Source organism: Neovison vison, chromosome 9 (genome assembly GCF_020171115.1).
Source record: "Neovison vison isolate M4711 chromosome 9, ASM_NN_V1, whole genome shotgun sequence".
NCBI lineage: Eukaryota > Metazoa > Chordata > Mammalia > Carnivora > Mustelidae > Neogale > Neogale vison.
This window is the reverse complement of record NC_058099.1, coordinates 81,893,790-81,905,243: the sequence shown is the minus strand read 5'-3', so window position 1 is coordinate 81,905,243 and position 11,454 is coordinate 81,893,790. Positions and strand designations below refer to the sequence as shown.

General features: G+C 39.8%; 1 pseudogene; it reads left to right on the top strand.

The window, feature by feature from the left end:
- The first annotated feature begins 10,804 nt into the window (after positions 1-10,804).
- Positions 10,805-10,931, top strand: LOC122917819 (annotated as a pseudogene).
- The last annotated feature ends 523 nt before the right edge of the window (positions 10,932-11,454 follow it).

Here is an 11,454-nt window from a genome sequence, read left to right as displayed (position 1 = left end):
CTCACCTGTGATATGAGAAGGATGTGCGAGAATGGGTTTTAAGGTCCCTAAACTTCAAAGTAATTTGAATCCATCACTCTAGTCCATGTGCCATAGATGTAAAGATACATTTATTTCCTTCCCCCAAGTTTTAGCTCCTGGCTCACTGTCAGCCTCCCCAATACTATCTTTGTCATAAATCTGGCTGATTTTCCTATTCCACCTAAATGCCCCGGCTCCTTGACTCCTGTGATGATGCCGACTTCCGTCCTGTGTCAGCCTCATCCCTCCGTCACCTTGGGTTCAACCATCTTCTTCTCTAACCACCACCATCCAATTCCTTTTCCATCAAAACCAGTCCACGGGTACCAAATACTGCAGTCGTGGGGGATCATTTTCCCATCCTTCACCTCTTCTTGCTCTCATTTCTCTCCTTGTCACATTGAACTCAATGGTCCACCATAAGACCCTTCCCTTGCCCCTCTCCTGTTCATTATGCCAGCTGGGCAAAACCACATTGCTGCTTGCCACAGGCTAGGTAATGCCTCCCACAAAATATCCAAGTCCTGACTCCAGCCATCTGGGAGCATCATCTTACATGACAAAGAGACTTTACAGACAAGATTCAATGAAAGCTCTCAAGATGGGGAGATCATTCTGTATGGTATGAATGAACCCTGGATGCAAGTGCGAGTGTTTTTAATCCTCATAGGACAAAGGCAGCAAAAGATTTGGCACAGAAGGTTGAGGGCGATATGATAATGGAAGCAGAAAGGGTTTCGAAGGCACGAGGCTGCTTGTTTAAAAGATGGAGTAGGGGGCCAGAAGCCAAAGAAAGCCTCTCTAGAATCTGGAAATAGCCAGGAAATGGATTCTCCAGGAGAGGCTCCAAAGGGAGAGTGGTCCTGCTGATACCTTGAATATAGTCCAGTGAAACTGACTTCAGACTTCTGGTCTTCAGAACTGGAAGGGAATTGATTTGTGTTGTTAAAGCCACTAGGTTAATGATGATTTGTTATAGCAGCCATAGGAACAGATTACATTTTTAAAATCAACTCTCTGCTTACACTATGCTTATACTAGCACAGCTAAACATGGTGAAGGGCAAGCACACAACCATGCTGGCCAGTTGAACTTTTTTTTTTTTTTCAAGATTTATTTATTTCAGAGAGAGAGAGAGAGAGAGAGAGAGAGAGAGAGAGAACAAACGAGTTGGGGGAGGGGGACAGGAAGAGGGAGAGAATCTTAAGCAGACGCCCTGCTGAGCACAGAGCCCAGTGTGGGACTCAATCCCATGACCCTGAGGTCATGACCTGAGCCGAAATCAAAGAATCAGATGCCTAACTGACTGAGCCATCCAGGTGCCCTCCACCCCCAGCGCTGGCATTTTAAATGAAAGTCTCTGAATGAGTTTTCAGCTCTGCCCTGAAATCCTATGACATTACCCTTGCCTGCTCACACTCTTCCATTATTTTAGGGGATATTTCATACCTCCTTTCTCCTCAACTGTTTAGTGCTTCTAGTCTCTTCTTCTAGCTGAAGAGCTATTCCACTGGAAACAAAAGCAGAAACAGAATCAATTAGACACAAAGTTGAAGACCTTCAGCCAGCTTCTACCGCCTTCCTGTATCTCTGGCCTTTTACCAGCTCTCCCCTTAACTATAAATGAACTGTTCTCACCCCAAGCTAAGGCTCACACCTCTACTTTTATGCCAAATATCATCTCTTCTGCCTATTTCCCTAAAATAGGGAAACAGTTTTTCTTTTTTGACTTGCTCATTTACAACAACCTGAAAATCCTCTTACTCTTCCCACCCAACTGTAGCCCTGTTTATTGCCTTAATTTTACCATAAAATATATCCAGAAGTATCCACTCTTGCTGTCTTCTCCTTCCGTTGCTTCTTAATCCTATTAAAATGGACTTTTACCCCATCATCTAGTAAAAGTGCTCTTGTAGAGGTCATTCAGTGGTTTTGATACCTCTGCCCACAGAGGTAAATTCTCAGTCCTTACTTACTTGTCTTACCAACAGCTTTGACAAAAGTGATCACTTCCTGCTCTGCCAAGCACTTTCTTCACTAGGCTTTCAGCTTGAACACTGCTGATTTTTCTTCCATCTCATCAACCTCTCTCCCTGACCTCTTAGAATTGGGCTGCCCCCGGAGTGAAGTCCTTGGATCTCATTCCTCAATCAACTCTCACCCCTATTTATATCCTCCAACTAATAGATTTAATATCATCTCTACACTGATGAATCCCAAACTTGTGTCTTCATGTTAAAACTTCCCTGTAATCCTCAGACTCGTATATTTAACTGCTTTTTTGATATCCCAACTTAGGTATACAACAGGCGCCTCAAATTTAACATGTCTTTTGAAAGATATTGTCATTCACAAAAATCTGTTCCTTCTACATTCTCTTCTAACCCAATAGATGGATGGCAGTCTGCCCATTTTAGACCAAAAACATGGAGTCATTCTTGACCCCTCTTTTTTTTCACATTCCATATTCACTGCACCAGCAACTCTGACAGCTCACATTTCATATTTATCCCATAGTCTGACCACTTCTCACCATGTTTGCTGCTTCTACTTTAGTCATTACCACCAAGAGATCTCACTGGGATTATGGTTACATTCCCAGCTTCTTCCCATTCCCAAAGTTTATTCTCGACACATTGACCAGAGTGGTGTTCTTAAGACCCTGGTATAGACCATGTTACTTCTCTGTGTGAAACCCTTGATTCTTACTTTATTTTTACCAGTGTAGCGAAACCAGCCTCCTTGCTGTCCCTTGAGTACTCTAGGCATACTCACACTTCAGGATCTGTGCACATGTTCTTTCCTCTATGATTTTCCTCAGACGTGCAAGTAATTCACTCATTTGAGTCTTTCTGAAATACCGCTTTCCCAGTGAATCCTCTCTAGGTCAATTTAAACATATATCTCCCCATCTTCATTCCTATTATTTTTCTAATAGTGCTCATCACTCTTAGATGGACTATATATTCATACACACACACACACACACACAGACACCTTTTTGTATATATATTCATACACACACACACACACACACACACACACCCTTTTTTGGTTTATTGTATATATATGCTTACTAAAATAAAAAGCTCTTAAGATGAGGAGAGTTTTGTCTATTTTGTTTGCTGTAATATCCCCCACTGCATAAAACAGTGCCTGATACACGATAGGAACTCAGTGAATAGTTTATTGTTCCTAGAATTGCTGCTGTTCTTTTCTTCAATTTCCTGTTGAGTTTGTAGGTATTGAATGGTTTGATAACTATCTGGCTGGATTCCTACGACTTGCCGAAATTTAGGTCTCCTACTCCTCTGCCGTCTTGCGCCTCCCTCTCTCAATGAATAATTTTTGAGTGAATGGCTACATGAACAGATGAATGAATGAATGAAATAAATTATAACCACTCCCCTCAAAAAAACCAATTAAGTAAATACATGGGTCCCACGCGAGTAGAAGGAGATAATTCAGAAATGTGTGCTGAGTATGCTCTGGGGTTACAATGAAGAGGTCAGGTGATATTTCAGGGATGATACACACACTTAGATTACATTGAAGAGTTGGAGCTATTTCATGACTGTCTTCCATTGGTTCTTTTCTGTATTCCCCTGATGTACGTGAACATGAAAACTTCTTTTTCCCTTGAGAAAACAAATTCAGAAGTGAACTTAAGATGTATACTAACATTTCATTTTCAGTAATGCGTGGCTTTTGTAAAATTTCAAGTATTTTATTGCCATATAAAGACCTTCAATATTTTTTCTTTGTGTGTCTTAGGGTTTTAAAAATAGTGGGGTATTTAGAAGAGAAATTCCCTAAGTTAGCATCTTGGGTATTCACTCTCCCCCCCCCCCAACCTTTTATAATAAAAATTTTTGAAACTACAGAAAAGTTGAAAAAAATTACTTCAATCAACAGTTACATTCTCTTTATCTGGATTCGTCAACTGTTAATATTTAGCCATACTTGCTTATGTATACATTTATCCCTGTATATGCATCTGAGCTTTTTTTCCCCAAAACCATATGAAAGTGAGTGACAAACAAAACATTTCACCCCTACCTCTTTCAATATATGTCTGCTAGAAAAAAGAACATTTATTAGCCACAATACAATTTTCATATATAAAAATTATTAATTCAACAATATCATCTAATTGGAAGTCTTGAATAATTTCCATTTGTCTGAAATATCATTTATTATCAAAATACCATTTATAGCTACTTATTTCTAATCCAGTGATGAATCAGTTTTTACTTATTGCTCTAATTATTGTTCGCCTTTTGTCCATTTTAATCTGGAACATCATTCAGCCCACCCTTTTTATTTATTTGTTTTTTGTAGCATTAACTTTTCAAAAGAGTCCAAGTAGGTTGCACTGTGGACTGTCCCAGATTGTATCTGTTTCCTCGTTTAGATTCATTTAAATGTTTTTGTTAAGAACACTCTTTGGGTCCCCTATGTACTTCTCACTACTTCACATAATACTTCTTACTACCTTACTTCACAGGGACATATGACCTCATGTTGTCCCACTATTGATATCACTAAGTTTTATCACTTGGTTAAGGTGGTGACTGCCTTATCTCTCTCTCTTTTTTTTAAAAGATTTTATTTATTTATTTACCAGAGAGAGAGATCACAAGCAGGCAGGCAGAGAGAGAGGGGAAAGCAGGCTCCCTGCCGAGTGAGAGCCCAGTGTGGGGCTTGATCCCGGGACCCTGAGATTATGACCTGAGCAGAAGGCAGAGGCTTAATCCTCTGAGCCACCCAGGTGCCCCTTATCTCTTAATTATAGTTATGCATGTTTACCTTTGTAATTAGTAAGTATTCTCTGAAATGAAAGTATCCTTCTTAAAAAAAAGTATTTCTGGAAAACCTTTTCTATATGTTGGTAATTTTAACTGTAAAATCCTGCAACTTAATAGTAGTATGATGGCCATGTGAGGTGAGGAATGGGGACACTTCCTGATGTTGTGTTTTTGTGTCTTAGGTTGTTCAACCATTTTGTTATTATAATAATCTTTATGCCCTAGTCAACCTGGTGGGAATCCAGATTTTAGGAAAATAATTATTTTCCATCTGAGAGGTGAGATGTGATGGTGTCCCCTTGACTCTCAGACCCATCTGTGATAGACCTCTTGAGTTTAGAATAAAAGCATGACTTACCCATCCATGCCCTGCTCATCTGGGGCCAACAGTTGGCTTGCGAAGGGGTATCATAAAAAGTTGCACTTTAACCAAAGCCAACATAGCCAAAGAGTTTTTGTACAAAAGAAAATGATTTGGTTTATCTTATTCCATTGATATGAGAAAGCTGGATTTTAGGAATTACTCTTTTTAGAAAATATGTAACAACATTATAGGAAGTAAATGAAATCATCCATAGTAACATTACCTGGTTCCGAAAACACTAAAGTGGTTGGGGTGCCTGGGTGGCTCAGTTGGTTAAGCCTCTGCCTTCGGCTCAGGTCATGATCTCAGGGTCCTGGGATGGAGCCCCTCGTCAGGCTTTCTGCTCAGCGGGGAGTCTGCTTCCTCCTCTCTCTCTGCCTGCCTCTCTGCCTACTTGTGAGCTCTCTGTCAAATAAATAAATAAAATCTTAAAAAAAAAAAAAAGAAGAAAAGAAAAGAAAACACGTACGGTGTAGGAAGATCTAACTGTGACTGTGTGACCCTGGCAAGCTCTGTTTTTTTTGGTGTGGGTTTTTTGTTTTTTTTTTAACAATTAATTGATTTTGTCTGAAAACAGAAATAATGATGGTTATATAACAGGGCTGTTGTAAAAATTAAATGAGACTAATGTGCTTCATGAGCATAGCAGTGTTTGAGTATGTGCTAAGTGTTCAATGAACGTGTTTCACTAGTATTACAGTTTTTACCATGTAAAATACACTCATTTTTATACAAAGCTATAAAAATAACCTACATATAATTTTGAGGAGATCTGAATCTTTCCCCTGTTTGAAATAGAGGCTTATGTTTAGTCGTCAGAAAGTAAATTTGGCATTTTCCTTACCTTTGCTTGGTTTATTGAATAGGCAATGTTATTTTGAGTCAGAATTTCAAAACAAATTTACATTATCATTTATCTGATTTACACATGGCCACATGCATCATTCTGTGTTCTCATCTTTACTCTGAGATTAACAAGGGCTTTTTTTTTTTACACCTGTGGAAATAATGAGAGGACTAATTCTATTTTAGAAAAAAATAAGCTCCTAAGAGTTCCTAATTTCCTAAACAAATAGAAAATTGCTATTTATTTCTTAGAAAAATACAACAAGGAATCAAAAGAAGGTTGGATTGTGCAATTTTAATATCTGTGTTCCAACGAAATTGGTATTTTGGATTCTCTAGTGACTAGCCTTCCAAGCAAAACAGTATTTAGGAACTCTTGATGGGTTTGGAAATTTGTATTCTAAATAGCTTTCAGTAAAGAATTATGAATCCAGGGCATATTTTATCTGAATTAGTTTTTTAGACTGATAGCATGACATGCAGATGAGGGAAAAGATACGGGCAGAGGAGACTTAGGGTGTGCAGGGATCCTTGCCCCTGTGCTGATCCAGAGATAAGGGAAGTGGGTCTTTCTTCTGTTGGACTCATAGAACTGGATGGAACAAAGAAACAGGCATTCTTTTTTTTTTTTTTTATGTCCACGTCCTCTTCCCCTTTCTCTCTCTCTCTTTTTTAAAAGATTTATTTATTTATTTATTTATTTGACAGGTAGAGATCACAAGGAGGCAGAGAGGCAGGCAGAAAGAGAGGGGGAAGCAGGCTCCCCACCAAACAGAGAGCCTGATGTGGGGCTCGATCCCAGGACCCTGGGATCATGACCCGAGCCAAAGGCAGAGGATTTAACCCACTGAGTCACCCAGGTGCCCCAAGTCCATGTCCTCTTCCATGTTGTCTTTTGTTGACCCATGCTCAAGACTATCAATGCTTAAGTGTATTAAGATACAGACATTAATACTGACATCTCAGTATTGTTATCTCCATCAGCAAGTAAAAGCCAGATGACATCACTGGTGTGGCTGCACCTAGAGCATGTTCAGCCTTATTTCCTGAAGTATCTGATCTCTGCAGTAGGGATCTTTGAAATCAGGGAAGAAGCTATGAGTTCCTCCTACTCTAATCTTGCAAATCCATCACTTATGGAAATATCGATGATTTAATCTGCCCGTGTGCCTAGTAATGCCTGGAAAGTTGTATGTTTGAGAGCTCCAGAAGCATCCTCTGACTGTCACTGAGATATTCAAATGTATAAGCATGGGGTATTAATATGATTTATAAGGATGGTGATTTTTTAAAATCAAAAATATTTTCCTAGCACACAAACTTGCAATTACTGGAGGAAATTCCATGTGTGGGAAGTGTTAGGACTTCCAAATCTATAACAATCAAGATCATTATTGTGATCTTGGGATTTATAGAAATATCTATGAGGATCACATCTGGAAGTTCTTGAGAAATTGCTGAAGGTGGCGACATAGTGACCCCCAAGGTGGAAAGTAACTTGGAAATTTGGGGTCTGGTTTTAAAGATCTATTTGGTTTTATTATTGCTGAACGGTTTGGGGCCTAAGGTTATACAGAAAAATCCCAGCAGGCCAAGTAGTAGAATTCAGGACATTATATCAAGCAGCTTTTGCTCGATACCAGACCACCCCCAAACTTAAACTCTTGAGACAAGGATGTCCAGTAATTTAGCTTGAGATCTGTGTGTCAGCAGTTTAGGCTGGGTTCCTCCGGTGGTTCCTCGGCTCTTGGAGCCAGCTCTCTCATTATGTCTGTGTCAGCTACCGGGTTAGCCGAGGTTGGCTGCTAGGATGGCCTTTAGCTGGGACAGTTAACTTCACAGTTTCCCATTCTTCAGCAGAAAAGCCCAGGCTTGTTCACAAGGCAGCTGGGTATTTCCAATAGAGGAACAGAAATTAGGTGTCTGAAGGCCTGGGCTCAGAGTTGGCACAACTACACTTCTTGCCACATGAAAGTTGCCAAAGAAAATCACAAGGTCAGCCCAGATTCAAGAGCGTGGAACTAGGCTCCTCCTCACCATGAGAGGCATTGTCGAGCCACATTGTAAAGTTTGTGATACAGGGAGGGAAATATCACACCTATTTCTGCAAACAGTCCACCAAACCTCCTTCAGAGGACTGGGGTTAGCTTGGTGTGTGATCCCTGGGCTCTTTCTAGGTCTATAAAGAAGACAGACACCCTCTTGAGCTAACTTTTTTCTAAGGATCTTCCAGGAATGAGGAAATACCGATGGTTCACTATCAATCTCTTGCAAAACCCATTCACAGGTGTGGAAGCCTTGTCCTCCAAGGTAGTATAAACAATTCCTCGGGTTAGATACTTGGAACAATCAAGAGTTTGAAGTTGGGTCAGGAATCGGAACAGTCAAAATAAGGAGTTAAATTGTAGCTAAACTTAGCTAGTGTTCTTGGCCAGCAATGTGGCAAGTTGTCATATATTCAGAAAAAAGAGTTAAGCTGGATATTGCCATGCATGATTCTCCTTTGAATCTGCACAAGATGTTTCATGCTCATTTTTTTATATTTAATTTTGCCTGTAAGCCAACTAAAATAAATAGCAGTGAAGTGTAATGTTTTGAAATAATCCCATAGTTTTCAAGTGCTCTTGAAGTAGAAAGCAATGAGGCCCTGTGTGCTATCCTCTACCGACTTAACACTTACTGTTTATGCTGCCTAGAACAGTTCTCTTTAATTGATACTTGGCTTGATATCCTTTTAAATTATTAAAGATTGGAGGTGCTCATTAAATGAGAGATTAAAAGAAATAGTAGACACAGCTAATTATTAAAGGCCCAAGAAGAGACATGAAATGCATTTTATCTAAGGCTTTAGTGGATTGTTAAAGTAAATGAATGGTTTAGTGATAAACCAGTCGAAGTTAATCAATTGAGCAAACTATAGGGAAGCTCTTTGAGTCTAGATTTGAAGGGTTTATAAGTAATCATAGTAAGAGACTTACCAGCTGCTCCCCATTTCTTTAATTTTAGACCCTTGAGCTGCTAATTGGTCAGGAAATTGGGTACAACCTCTACAGCTAATTATGACTGGAGGAAAGCAGCTTATGTGTCTTTGTAGGGGAAGGTCTGCATGGCTAAACATTAGCAGGTCAGAAGTTGGGGTGAATTCTTTTGTGGCACATTGTGATTTAAAGACAGTTGTGAATCATTCCGAGGCAAAGCTCTGAGGAGGCGTATTTTCGACTTCCACGCTTCCTGAACTTTTCAACCTCTCAACTGCTCCTCCAACTTCCAAATCATGGGCTGTGTATTATTTTTGCCCGCTTACTAAGAGGGAATGTTGCTTGTTGACACAGCCACCGTTGGCCAGTGAGATTAGTAACATGATACAGAGATTTTCACCACTTAAAAGTCACTGGTTCAACATGGCTCAGATAGGTAATGACTTACAGTTATTCTGACCTGACAGCTGTTTAGAGGCCCATTTAAAGTGAACTATTTCTCAGTCTGCCCCCAGATAGGGGACATGTTGCCTCTCTGGATTGCAAAATGTCATCTCTGTTGGAGTCTCACATAGCAGCAAGGCTCAGTGTTGAGTCATCATCACAAAGGCTAAAATAACATGTTGCTTAGAATTAGGAACATTTGGCTGGCTTTTGTGCAAAAGGTTTTGAGCCCTGTGGAAAAATAATATCGAGTTAGTTTCTCCCTAAAGTCACTCTACTTACAAGTTGAATATCATTAACTAGTTCAAGGCACCAGGGCAACATTTAACGCATTACTAACAATCAATGAGAGCTTCAGATAAGATGCATTTAATTGTCCCTTTCTTGGCCCTTGAACAATTAGCCACATCTACTGTGCTTCCTAATCACTTATGTAATGAATATCTCTGATTGGAAAGAAGGGTCTGCCAGCCACTTAAAGAGGGATTGAGGCACCAGGGAGGACAGGGTTCAGAGGGTTTAAGTCACCGAGGATTCAGTTATTTCCAGCCTCACAGAAAAAGGCACATAGTTCAAAGACAACAGCCACAATGGACCGCAAAGAAAAGGGAAGAACGGGATGGCGATTAGAGAAATGGAACAGAACACGTGGGTTAATAATAAAACTTTATTTATTTATTTGGATTTTATTTATTTGAGAGAGAGACTGAGTGAGAGGGTAAAGGAGGAAGAATTTGAAGCAGACTCCACACTGAGCACAGAGCCTGACTCAGGGCTCCATCCCACAACAGCGAGATCATAACCTGAGCCGAAAGGAAGAGTCAGGAGCTTAACTGACTGAGCCACCCAGGTGCCCCAATAAAACTTTATTTAAAAACTGCATGCATTTAAAGCGGTTGTGACAAACAGACATACTTTTAACTGCAGGGTTTCAAGGCATCTTCTTTTGTGTGCCTAACTGCACATGAAGGGCTCTAATAATCCTTTTGATGGCATAACCTTTCTTTTCACTGTTCACTTGTTGTCTTTAGATCCAATGCATGCCTATTACAAGAACTGTAATAACTTATTTCCTATTTTATATTACACTTTGTGTGATGTGAGTGCTAAGTATGCAAAGACTTTCATCTGCCATGTCAATTTGTTAGGTCTAATCTTTCCAAATTATAAGGGTCAAATCTGTTATCATGGACCCTCTCTCATATATTCGTGTCTTACCTTCACAGCTAATCTGTACTTTTTTTGAAGGCAGCACACATTCCCTTTGTTATCTTTTACCTCTTTAAACTGATGAAGATCATGCTGACAATGTGATTGGTGGCTGAGGAATGAGTTTTTTAAGTCACTTTGCGCAGTGGCAGTATCGTAGCCAATGAGGTTTATCTGAGGCGCGATTATTGCTAATTGAAAACTTTAAGTCACTTTGGAGCTCTCTTGAGTGTTGTATCAGATTGTATTACCATTACTGTTATTTGTCACACAGCCCAAAGTTTAAGACAGGAGGAGAAGACTACGATTCTTTTTGATTTGCACCATCCTAGGGACTTACGTTGTAAGGATAGAAAGCCTGTGCCCCAGTGGTTCCCAGAGTGCCATGTTTTGGCAGTCCTATCTTTCTTGAGGTCATAAAACTTCACAAACTGGCTTAGAAATTCTAAGTGTTAACCCCCATGCAAGAGTACTGTAAACATAGGCTTGTGCTGAAGCCAAAGGGGCCAGAAGATACCACCTTAATTCTATAGTCTATGTTACTACTATTCCCTAGAGAGCGTAGCGGAGGAAATGAAGCAGAGAACGTGTCTATTTTGAGCCTTCTTTACTCAAAACCTTTGTTGTAGCAAGGATTCTGTGGTGGGCTGAAATATGCAGCCCCAAATGCTTTGAAGCCATCCTAATCTTCTTCTTTTTTTTAATTTAATTTAATTTAATTTAATTTTTTAAATTTCTTTTCAGCGTAACAGTATTCATTGTTTTGCACCACACCCAGTGCTCC